Source organism: Polypterus senegalus, chromosome 12, assembly GCF_016835505.1.
Source record: "Polypterus senegalus isolate Bchr_013 chromosome 12, ASM1683550v1, whole genome shotgun sequence".
Classification (NCBI taxonomy): Eukaryota; Metazoa; Chordata; class Cladistia; order Polypteriformes; family Polypteridae; genus Polypterus; species Polypterus senegalus.
The window spans coordinates 81,557,557-81,570,500 of record NC_053165.1 but is presented as its reverse complement, the minus strand read 5'-3'; the positions used below and the strand labels follow the sequence as shown (position 1 = coordinate 81,570,500).

Below are 12,944 nucleotides of genomic sequence, written 5' to 3'. Positions count from 1 at the left end.
ACCTTTGTATTACTTGTGTCATTTATTGCACTGAGAGTGTCACCGAACAAGTAGCATGGGGAAAAAAACACTAAGGAGTTCATCAGATGGGCTGATGTGTGCCTTCTATTAAAGAGAACGGAGTTCGGCACGTTAATAGATTCTTGTGGATTACGGTGCCAGAGAGTACGAGAAAATGGCTGACCAAGAAAGTCGTTTCAACAATCTGCAGTGACTGAATTTACTTGTGAAGGTGAAATTCCCAGGGCTGACATTCACGGATGACTTCAACGTGTTATACAGACGGCTGCAGGAGACAACAGGTTAGGTTAGGCCAGCGTTTCTCAACCTTTAAGTATTTGCGACCCAAGTTTTCATAACAGTTTTAATCGCACCCCCCTAATGTTTTTTTGAAAGGAGCCCACTAATACCAATTTGTTCTTTTTTAATTAATGATATATCATAGATGCATATTTTATTATACCTACTTAACTTTTATCGACATTTATCTAACTCTATATTTATTTTTCTAGTATCAGAATGTAGTTTAAGTTAATTTGTTTTGGTTTCAATGGATGTATTTTTCATATTTTTGATTCTTTTTTTCCACATATTCTTGCCCCCCTAGGGGTGCCCGCCCCATAGATTGAGAAGCACTGGGTTAGGAGCACACGCTGATACAGTGCATTGCTGTACCCACCACATGACAAACCAACTCAGGATCCCAGATTAGGACCCGAGTGCAGCCATGCGACGGGTGACACCTCAGCACCACACTAGTTCAGATGGAAAGCACTTTAATTAACAGAACCTGAATTTTTACCAATCAGCGGTCAGTGGTCACTTGCAAGCTGCTTTTACCAAGAGTGACAAGAGGAGGGAAAAAAAATCAATACGTACATCAGAAAGGATCAATGTGTGAAAATCAGAGAGGAGGTGGCGGAGACTGGCACAGGGCGCCATGAGGTCACAAGAAATGTGTTCACTGCACCCTGTCACAGTAATGTGTCCTTGTCAGCCATTTGTCACACTGAACTAGGAATGTGTGACTGAGGCCGGTAATTCCAGTGTGAGATGATAGGAGGAGATACCAATACTGCCAGACTTCTTCTTCTTCTTTCGGCTGCTCCCTTTAGGGTTTGCCAAATCGGATCACTTTCTTCCATATCTTTCTGTCCTCTCCATCTTGTTCTGTCACCCCCATCACCTGCATGTCCTCTCTCACCACATCCATAAACCTCCTCTTAGGCCTTCCTCTTCTCCTCTTCCCTGGCAGCTCTATCCTTAGCACCCTTCTCCCAATATACTCAGCATCTCTCCTCTGCACATGTCCAAACCAACGCCATCTCATCTCTCTTTGTCTCCCAACTGTCCCACCTGAGTTGACCCACTAATGTCCTCATTTCTAATCCTGTCCATCCTTGTCACATCCAATGCCAATCTTAATAACTCTGCCACCTCCAGCACTGTCTCCTGTGCCACCGTCTTCAGCCTATATAACATAGCTGGTCTCACTACCGTCCTGTAGACCTTCCCTGTCACTCTTGCTGATACCCGTCTGTCACCAATCACTCCTGACACTCTTCTCCACCCACTCCACCCTGCCTGCACTCTCTTCTTCACTTCTCTTCCACAATCCCCATTACTCTGTACTGTTGATCCCAAGTATTTAAACTCATCCACCTTCACCAGCTCTACTCCTTCATCCTCACCATTCCACTGACCTCCCTCTCATTCACACACATGTATTCTGTCTTGGTGGTCCTACTGACCTTCATTCCTCTTCTCTCTAGAGCAGATCTCCACATCACCAGGGTCTCCTCAACCTGCTAAACAATACTGTCAGACATTTCTTGGTAATTCCAATGTTCTCAACATTTAGCTATGGCTGTCATTGTTGCTTTATATGGATGCAAACAGAATTAAAAGCAACTCCTCTTGGGAGAGTTTATCTTGCAGAGTGCCAGAAATGTGGAAGATCTGCCTTCAAGGGCTTAATGGAAGTAGTATCGAGTTGTTGCAAAGATCTTCTCGGTACTCAAATGTGGCACTTGATGCATCTGCCCACCTGCCTGCCTAAGGTAAAGTCAGCTCTGATGGAGGATCACAGGAATCGTCGGGTAGAGGGGGTCCTTTCATGGGATTGGCTGGCCCAGCCTTGGAATGGCCAATAGGGGGAAGGCAACTTGATAGCCGAGGCCTCCAGGACTCTGAACAAATCCAAATTATATTATGGGATATCGTCTACTGTTGAATTCTATTCTGTACTTGTAATATTTCTATTGTATTGAGGATTACTTTTTATTTTTTCTCCAGCCGTCTGGAGTTGTTTTGTTTTTTCTGTCCCCCCTGGCCATTGAACCTTACTCTTATTCGATGTTAATTAATGTTGATTTATTTTGTTTTATAATTGTGTCTTTCATTTTTCTATTCTTTAATATGTAAAGCACTTTGAGCTACTGTTTGTATGAAAATGTGCTATATAAATAAATGTTGTTGTTGTTGTCAAGGCTAGGGGGGTTGTCAAAAGGCAGGGCCTGTTAAAGCCCATTGAGCTACTTCTTGTGTGATTTTGGGCCATACGAAAATAAATTGCTTTGTAGTGTATTGTATCGGTACTGTTGTGAACTTGGGTTACCTAATCATAATAAGTTCCTAAAATGGCTCAAAAATGCCCACTACAGAAAGGAAACTGTCAAACTCCAGCTAGTCATGAAAAGGGCAAAAGTCAAATCTTTATAATAATTAATTAACATAGAAAATGCATAAAAAACACAGAAAGGAAAGTCTGAAAAGGCAAAGGAACCCAAGGCAAACAAGTCCCAATGCACAAAATCAAAAACATTTACAAAAACATAGAATAAATGCAATCGAAACTTACCAGCACCAGTGCATTCAATGAACCGCAAAGGACTGTGGGCTTTCCTCAGCCTCTATAGGGCACCTCTTTAACAGTGATAGACAGGTGGCCCCACCACAAGGCACACGGAACACACCTAGAAATAATACACAACTCTAATAAAAAACACCGAAAAAAGTGAACACAAGTAACACTACTAACTCAAACAAAAGACAAAAATGCATCAAAAGGCACCTGAACATCAGCCAGGGGAGGACTCTGAGTGAAATAAAACAAGAACACTAAATGTAAGGATTAATCACCGAAGTACAACAGACAAAATTAAACTCAAAGATGAAAGAGCGAGGCTAAGTCAAAACCAAAGTCTAAAATGACTTACCTGAATACAAGACTCTCATGTCAAGTTCAGATACTGACTTATAGCACGACCATGCAGACATCATACAGTATGTCATACAACACAAGCCTAGCAACTCTCAGCACACTGATGACTTGAAGTTCTGAAATGGTGGTGCCTTTGGAGAAAAAAAATAAAGAAAACAGCAATGAAATAACGTCTTCAAACCAACATGAGCAGCCATACCACATGAGGAGCTCATCCATCTGAAGGTAAGCATGATCGGGCCCAGGCTGGAAGAGGTGTTGGTGAGGCCAGCAGGGTGGGCCTACCCAGTGGTCTGAATGTGAATCCCAATGACAGGGGACCCTGTGCTGTGAAAATGGCGCCGTCCTTCAGATGAGATGCAAAACCGACGTCCTGACTCTCTGTGGTCATTAAAGATCCCTGGGCACCCTTTGTAAAAGATGTCCTAGATAAACTGTCCACCATGGCCTTGTCATGCTCTGTCTCTGATTGGCTAAATATCTCTCACCCCCTCACCACCTAACAGCTAAAGTATGGTGAGTGCACTGGTGCAAAAATGGCTGCCGGTGTATCATCCAGGTGGGTGCTGCACATTAGTGGTGGTTGAAGTGGCTCTCCACTCACTGTGCAAAGGAGTTTGAGTACCTTAAAAAGCACTATATAAATGTCATGAATTATTAGTATTATTATGATGAATAAAAATGATAAATCAGTAAGCAGACATTAACACAAATTATTTATGTGTTCCTAAAAGGCCTATAAGAAATGTTAGTGACAGGTCACTATGCTCACGTATGTGCTTCATCTGCATGCAGAATATCCCCTAAGTTAATTTACAGTGTGTGGAACTAGCTCCGGACACAGGCAGGAAGACATGTTTAAATGCACCACCACACATTTATTTACACTACTAATATTTACAATAAACCCACTTCACCCCAAAGTCCAGGCCTTTCTCCCACTGCCTTTCTCTCCTCACCGCCTCCACTCCTCTCCTCCAAGACTTCGTCTTTCTTCCACCTGACTCCAGCCATCGAATGGAGGGAGGTGGCCCCTTTTATACACCCCTGGATGTGCTCCAGGTGCCTCCCGGCAATCTTCCACCGGCACTTCGTCCACACTGTGTACCCAGAAACACTCCGGGTGCCCCTGGTCCTCTTCCCCCCGGCACTTCTGGGTGTGGTGGAAGTGCTGAGGTCCAGGGCTCCAAAGGCATCGGGGTGCCCCCTGGCGGTTACCACGGGCCCCTACAGGGTTGAGCTTCCAAGTTCTGCACACGTGGTCCCCAAAGCCACCAGGGCAGTCACCACCTCGTGGTCTGGAGGAGGCGCAAGCTCTCCTCCGGTCCTCCTGGGCTTCCCGGCTGGGTAGCAACCCCAGTCACTCTGTGTCAGAGCTGTGCTTATAAATATAACAAAAATTAAAAGGTGTCTGCGGTGGGCTGGCGCCCTGCCCGGGGTTTGTTTCCTGCCCTGTGCCCTGTGTTGGCTGGGATTGGCTCCAGCAGACCCCCGTGACCCTGTAGTTAGGTTATAGCGGGTTGGATAATAGATGGATGGATGGATTAAAAGGTGTTATACTAAATATATGAAGATATAAATGGCACTTATTAAACTACAAATAAAGCAGACTGAACACAAGTAATGATATCTTTGTTTGAACTGAAATGGTTCAGTTTGTTCAATCTTTTTATTTATTGAGCTTCTATAAACAGCTCACTCAGCTGTGTATCAATCTATTATATAGTGCCTTTCATATCTATCTATCCATTTTATAGTGCCTTTCACATCTATCTATCTATTTTATAGTGCCTTTCACATCTATCTATCTAGTGCCTTTCACATCTATTTTATAGTGCCTTTCATATCTATCTATCTATCTATCTATCTATCTATCTATCTATCTATCTATCTATCTACTGTATCTCAAGCCATTTATACTTGGGCACAAACAGCTGTAGAAGGTGCCCTTCTAATCTTATATCACAGCTCCAGCTTATTCAAAGCTCAGCTGCAAGAGTCCTCACTCGAACCAGCAGCACTGGGCACATCACACCCATCCTGCTCCGTCTTCACTGGCTCCCTGTGTCTTACAGAATCGAATATAAAATCCTACTAATAACCTACAAAGGCTTAAATAACCTTGTGCCAAACTACACCAGTGACCTTCTCCATCCCTATGTGCCTGCCCGCCCACTAAGGTCCTCTGATTCTGCCAATCTTGTTGTGCCCCCCACTAATCTGCACTCCATGGGTAACAGCAGGGCATTCAGCTGTATGGCGCCCAGACTCTGGAATGACATCCCGAAATGAATCAGATCAGTTGACTCCATGAATTCTTTTAAAAAAGAACTCCAAACTCATCTGTTCAGGAAGTCTTTTAGCTCTACTTGACTTCATTCCCCTTCTCTCAGTTTACCTCCATGTCAAGATGCTCATGTAACCTGTGTGTGTGTGTGCAGACCATCAATTATGTTGTCTGTTAGGCTTTCTCTGAATTTACTGTCTTAATCTTCTTTATTTATTTATCTGGTTTGTACTATGCTATATACGGTATACCCTGCTGTTCTTTCTTATATTCTGTAAGTGCCTTGAGCATGGGAAAGGTGCTATATAAATAAAATGTATTATTATTTTTATTATTATGAGCCCCCTGGTCTGTTTATAGCACCAGCATTCAGTATGTGTCACTGCGTGGTTGTAAAATCTCCTGGCTTTTCCCCCAAACGTTTTTTCTTTTCCTTTACGTATTCATCTTGCAGATATATTTCCATTTCCACCTGTAGAACCCTTTATCTTTGCCCACTGTCTGGGTGATTTGGCTGTCTCACATATGTGTGTTTTTTACTTTTGGATTGTATAGGTGCAGGTAAGCAATGAATCACTTCACACAATTGTCCCCCAAAATGACCCCATGCTTTCGTGCTTAGTGCAGCTGACGTGCACAGGACCCCAAGGTCAACAAAATTCTGGAGGCATGCAGTCACCCACACAAGGGTCCATGCACCATGACTGTTGACAAAATTTACTCCACGCACATCCTAGTGGACCCTCAGGGTGACGCAGGCATGAAGAGTACAAGCAGGTTGGTTTAATGGATCCCCTACTGGCCGTCTATCTTACCTATCTGTCTTGAAGATTTCTCAGCCTTGAACCTCCCATCCCACGTAATCCCAGAGGGGCTCCATCAGATCAGAGGACTGTGCAGGCCATTGGTGTAAACTGAAGTTACTTTCACGCTTATAGAATCAGCTTGAGAAGATGTCATGTTATCCAAATGAAAAAGGCCAAAGAGCAGACACAGCAGAATGCAAAGGGTCCGAAGCAAAGGGTGGGTATGCCGTGGCATTCAAATAAAGCTCAGTTTGTATGTCTGCCAGGATAACCTTCCCACCGCCAGCTCGATAGATCTTGACTGGCACCGAATCAATAAACACTGAGACTGGCTTCCTCTCAAGCCTCCTTGACGATGATGTAGCCTAACTCCAATTAGCACATCTGGGGCAGGAGTGTTGTTTTTCTGTTTCTTGTTTTTCACAGAAACAACACAGCTTTCATTAGCAAAATGTTCGGCTGCATGACATGCTCAGTAATACCCCCTGTTTTACTGTGAAAAAAAAAAACCTTTGTGGTTAGCTAATTTGCACATATGGGCTTGATTACTTGTGGAAGGACCACTGCTGGTAACAGGCTCACTTCCCTGATGCCGGCAAATCAGCTGACTGACTTTCAAAGGATGCTAAACCTCGGAATGGCGTTTCAATTCGGTCCATGGGGCTGTCTGGCAGACGGATGAAAGACACGTGTAACTGCAACGTATCACCTTTTACGTTTGCTCAAAATCTGCTCTGCCTTTAAAATTGTGTTTTTGGCACTTAATTGCACTTGTGGCTTCCTTCCATGGGAATAAACAACCATTAATGCCGTTTATTACGGGCTTGCTGACCAATGTGTTTTGATTCCTCAAATGCCCGTTTCTGCAGTCCTAACAATGGCCCTTTCACAAGCTTCACACTTTTAAAACACCAGGCCTGTAAAGTTCAAGGCTCTGTGGCTCTGCTTGCTTTGAAAAGTGCTGTCCAGAAAATGGGGACGAATGACGAGTCTCAAGTTTAGTGCTCTGCAGCTATGAATGTCCACACAGACATCCACTCTCTACAACTGCCAGCATCCACACCACCTGCACTTCAGAAGAGGTCACCCACCTGAAGCTAAGCCTGTTCGGACCTGGCAAGTACTTGGATGGGAGACCATCTAGGCAGTGGCGTAGCTCGAGTTCGTGTCGCTCTGGGCTGGGTGGGGCTTCAATTTGCCGCCCACCAACGTATCTCAATATCCATCCATCCATCCATTATTCAACCCGCTATATCCTAACTAAAGGGTCACGGGGGTCTGCTGGAGCCAATCCCAGCCAACACAGGGTGCAAGGCAGGAAACAAAACCCCGCGCAGGGTGCCAGCCCACCACAGGGCGCGCACACACACACCCACACACCAAGCACACACTAGGGACAATTTAGAATCGCCAATGCACCTAACCTGCATGTCTTTGGACTGTGGGAGGAAACTGGAGCACCCGGAGCTACCCACTGCGCCACCGTGCCACCCATATCTGAATATGTTAACCAATTTAAATAGAAAATTAAAATGACGTATAGAAAAAAATTAAGATACATTTTGCATAGATGTATTCATATATAGAGAAACAGCAATAATTTTTCACATATCTTTATTTATAAGCATCAACTAGACAAGAATATCATATAGACAGACTGATAAGCCGTGTTCGAATTATTAGTTTAGTATAATTACACCGCAAAAACCAGAACCAGTGTGGTGTACAAGTGATAGACGGGGATGTTTTCTGCGCAGAGGAAGAACGCATTCGGATTGAAAATGAAACAAAATTATACATTGTAAATGAGTTGTTTATTTTCCTAGAAATTGTAATGTTTATGTTTATTTTTGTTATTACCCTGTTATTTTTTTGCCAGTCTGAAAATAATTTTTGAAGCATTTGTGGATAAAAATCAGAGAATTTTACTTTTTTCATTCATGAGTGATATTTCCTCAAACCCTGCTGCTTACACACAAATTGTACTGAGCCTTTTGGGCAATAATGCCCTGCTTCCTAAAAATGTGCTGCCCCCCTTCACCCGCCACCAGCTATGCCACTGCATGCAGGAAAAGCTTGGGCTGCGGCTGCTAGAGGTGTTGGTTAGGCCAGAAGGGGGCGCTTATCCTGTGGCCTGAATGTGGAGCGACAGGGACACTGTGCTGTAAAAATGGTGCCATCCTTCAGATGTGACATAAAACTAAGGTCCTGACTCTGTGGGTATCCTTTGTAAAGAGCAGGGTGTATTCCAATGTTCAGGCTAAACTGCCCTCCGTGGCCTGGTTATTCTAGCCCCCTAATCATCCCCTGTCTCTAAATGGCTGTCTCTCTCACCTCTTCACCACCTAACAGCTAATGTGTGGGGAGCGTACCGGTGCAAATGGCTGCCATCATATCACCCAAATGGATGCAGCTCACTTAAAGTGCACATTACAAAGTTGTCTAAATCGTGTTTCTTCCATCTTAAAAATGCTGGGAAATTAAGGCGTTTTCTAAATAAGCAGGATCTGAGAAATTAATTCCTGCATGTATTTCTAGCAGGACTGACTACTGCAATGTTCAAACTGTTCAGCCTCCAGTTACTCCAAAATGCTGCTGCAGGAATTATTACAAGAACCAGAAAATACAAACACATAACTCCAGTTCTTAAATCCTTACACCGGTTAAGTTTAGGGCAGATTTCAAAATCCTCCTTTTAACATATAAAGCCTTAAATGGCCGAGGTCTGGCCTACTTGTCTGAACTTATCATGACTTACAAACGAGAACGTACATTAAGATCTCATGATGCTGGTCTGCTTATTATTGCAAGGATTAATAAAATAACAGCGGGAGGTCGAGCTTTTAGTTACAGGGCCCCTAAACTGTGGACTGGTCTGCCTGCTACTATAAGAGACGCCCCTTCGGTCTCAGCTTTCAAATCCCAGCTGAAGACTCACGACTTCAGTGTAGCACACCCTGACTAGAGCTGCTGATTAACTGTACAGACTGCATCTCTGTTGTTAGTCATTATCACTAAAACATAAGTAATTAGGGCGCTCTGCCCTCTGCTGGCTTTGTTCGTCAACCTCCGGGCGGGTGCTATATGCTAGCCACTTTGCGGTTCTGACACTCACGTATGGGGAAGCGGATATACAATTTAAACAGATTGTTATTTTCATGGGAATTGTTACATATGCATAATAGAACTATTTTACATTACAGCGAGTAATTAACCAACGTAATAAATTGAAAGAAAATTATGTTTCATGTTGCATTAGAGGCAATTGTTGTGTTATACGTTTTCTTTCTTTTTGGCTTTGAAATTAACACACAAATACTTTTTAAACTTACACTTTTACTGTAAAACTTCAGTAAAAACAAGTCTTTGAATTAACGTTTCGTCAATATCACACTGAATTTTGATTCCGTGTTTGGACTTTTATCGTGAAAATGCAACGTATAACTCCCCGTGAGTGAATTTTGTTTCTTTCTCTCCAATAAATAAACCAACTTTTTCGAATGTTTGTCCCTGTGGTTTGTTAATTGTCATAGAAAAAGCTATTCTAACGGGAAAGTGTAGACGTTTAAATACGAATGGCATATCGAGATCTCCTTTTGTGTCTCATGTTATCCACGGAAGATGAACTACATTATCTTTCTTGCCACCCGTTAAAATTTTACATGTCAGAATTGTTCGACTAATTTTGAAACCAAATAATCTTGTCTTATTGCATAGCCCATCACTCAGACATAAATTACAAAATAACATTACGATACGTCCTTCCTTCAACAGTAATTGAGCCGGTGGAAGACCAGACGGTGTTAACGGTTGTGGATATTCTTCGTGATATTGTAAGTTGATGTTTTCATCTTCCGCACCATCACCACCAACTGTTTCAGCAGAGTCTATTGATACGCATTTCACTGATTCGCCGTGTAACTGATCGACAGTTTTCGAGTTAATTCGTTTGACTTCACCGTTACTTGGTGCTAGGATTGCCCGGGTACTCATTTCTTCTGTTGATAACCCTTTGGGATGAAATTCTTCATTAAGATTTGGACATAATATGTCTCCTTTTATTGGTAACTTAAAGTGAGGAAAACATAAAAATGTATAAGCTGAGCTGAGAGCGCAGGAACTAAGTCTGACAAAAGCATTCACACCAATGAGAGGTGAAAGGACCATGGGCGTGGCTGAGAGGAGGGCGGGACTTGAAAAAATCTCTTGGCAATAGTCTCATCTCAAGATATTCTTTTACAACAGAGAGATTTGATAGTCATAATTTGTTACTAACCCTTACCTATTCTGTTTCTCTTCTCGGTACTCAAATGTGGCACTTGGTGCCCACTGCCCACCTGCCAAGTTGTTCTGCTTGCCTAAGGTAAAGTCATCTTTGATGGAGGATCACAGGAATCATCGGGTAGAGGTATCCTTTCATTGGATTGGCTGGCCCAGCACTGACTCAGCTGTGGAATGGCCAATAAGGGGAGGCAGCTTGATGGCCGAGGTCTCCAGGACTCTAATAAAAATCCAAATCGCATGATGTGATATCATCTACTGTTGACTTCTGCTCTGTACTTGTAATATTTCTACTGGACTATTATATTGTATTGAGGATGACTTGTGTTCTGTTTTGTGTATTGTCTTATATTGACCCCGCTTTTTTTTTAAATTCACTGCATGCCCAACCTTCCTGTACTGTATAGGGGTCTCTCTTTGAACTGCCTTTCCTAAGGTTTCTACCATTTTTTTTTTGGGGGTTCCTTGTGTTCTTAGAGAGTCAAGGCTGGGGACTGTCAAAAGGCAGGCCCTGTTTAAGTCCAGTCTGACACTCCTTGTGTGATTTGGGCTATACAAAAATAAATTGTATTGTATTATATTGTACTGTATTGTATGCCACACATTAGTGGTGGTTGAAGTGGCTCCCCACTCACTATGAAAAGTGCTAAATAAATGTGAAGAATTATCCATCCATCATCCAACCTGCTATATCCTAACTACAGGGTCACGGGGGTCTGTTGGAGCCAATACCAGCCAACAAAGGGTGCAAGGCAGGAAACAAACCCCGGGCAGGGCGCCAGCCCACCGCAGGGCGCGCACACACACACACCTACCAAGCACACACTAGGGACAATTTAGAATCGCCAATGCACCTAACCTGCATGTCTTTGGACTGTGGGAGGAGGAAACCCAGGCAGACAAGTGAAGAACATGCAAACTCCACGCAGGGAGAACCCGGGAAGCGAACCCAGGTCTCCTTATTGCAAGGCAGCAGCGCTACCTACTGCACCACCGTGTTGCCCCGTGAAGAATTATTATTAATATTATTATCTAGGTGAATTTAAGTAAAAATTCTTTACTTCTTATTATTATTCTTGTAGTTTCTTAACTTTAGTGCCAGTGCTGTTAATCTTCACCTTATTTCTTCACACGTACCGTACAGCAGTGTTGCCAATAAGCATGGCCTAGAAAAGAGACCAGGTGAAGAGTTATGGGGGCTATTTGGATTTATCAAGACCAGTGGGAAGGCCACAATTTCCTCTAGATTGATAACTGGCAGCGTCTTGACTTACTATTCATAAACGCATAATCAAAAAAATAACACAATCTAAATGCCCCTCCTATTCCTGCTGATAATTCTTTTTTAAGATGACAGACATTACGATAAAGGTCACTGTCACCCATAGAGCATTGGTGGTTTTGCTTGAGAAAGGAGCACAACTCAGTACAAAGTAAACGTCTGAGGTATCAGACGTTAACAGCTCTTCTTGAAATCAAATGGCTAAGTCGTAAGCAGGAAAGACCCTTTAGAGTTACGATAAGACAGGCCAGGTTTACCTGCTGAGGTGACTGAGTTCATGTGCCATGGCATCCAGTGGAGCTCGCTCACTCACTCCTGTAGTTTCTGTCGCATGCACTGTTTGTGTTTTGTTTCCATATGAGTAGTCTGGGCAAAAAAAAAAAAAAAAAAAAAAAGAAAAACAACACTTGACAAACGACCTTTCAAATTTTCCAAGAAACTGAAAAGTGGCAGCTGCCGTTCAAACGCCCAAAACCCAGACCACAGCCCTCGGCTGTCATTAAACAGCTCCAAATGCGTCTACCAAATGACCTTAATTATATGGCAGCCTCGTCTCTGGAATCCGCCAATCGCTGTCAGTCAGACCTGCGGCGCACTTCTCTGGAGAGGCCTGAGTCAGCAGCTCCTGCTCTTACAGGTCTGTCATCGTGACAGTGATCTACTGTGGCAGGGGGGCACAGCACAGGACAGTTTCTTTACTGCTGTCTCCCCTGCAAGAGACTGTTATCTAATTGGGAGGCCAGTTGATCATTTCTATGGTCCTGTCCCAGTTGGCACTGAGGCTGCATTGGGTCCTTCATTAGTTCTCGTCACAATGCTGCATTCATAATGCTACAGTGCAGAAGGGCGATAAGAGCTTTCCTTGTAAGTGATCGGAAGATAGGAATATAAGGAACAAGCTGGTTAAGTTTGCAGATGATATCAAGGATTAGCAGATAATTTGGAATCTGTTATATCATTACAGAAAGACTTGGATGGCATACAGGCTTGGGCAGATTTGTGGCAGATGAAATGTAATGTCAGTCAATGTAAAGAACTACACGTAGGAAGTAAAAATGTGATGTT

At 43.2% G+C, this 12,944-nt stretch overlaps 1 protein-coding gene across 1 annotated transcript in view; it reads right to left on the bottom strand.

The window, feature by feature from the left end:
- LOC120541205 (protein Hook homolog 2-like) overlaps positions 1–12,944 on the bottom strand; it is a 154,203-nt gene that overhangs the window by 90,331 nt on the left and 50,928 nt on the right. Inside the window, exons 6-9 of the mRNA XM_039772627.1 lie at positions 12,137–12,245; positions 3,219–3,354; positions 3,074–3,097; positions 2,861–2,975 (exon numbers count right to left, since the gene is read on the bottom strand). The gene's annotated coding sequence lies outside the window, so the exon portion shown is untranslated. The remainder of the gene's footprint in view (positions 1–2,860; positions 2,976–3,073; positions 3,098–3,218; positions 3,355–12,136; positions 12,246–12,944) is intronic.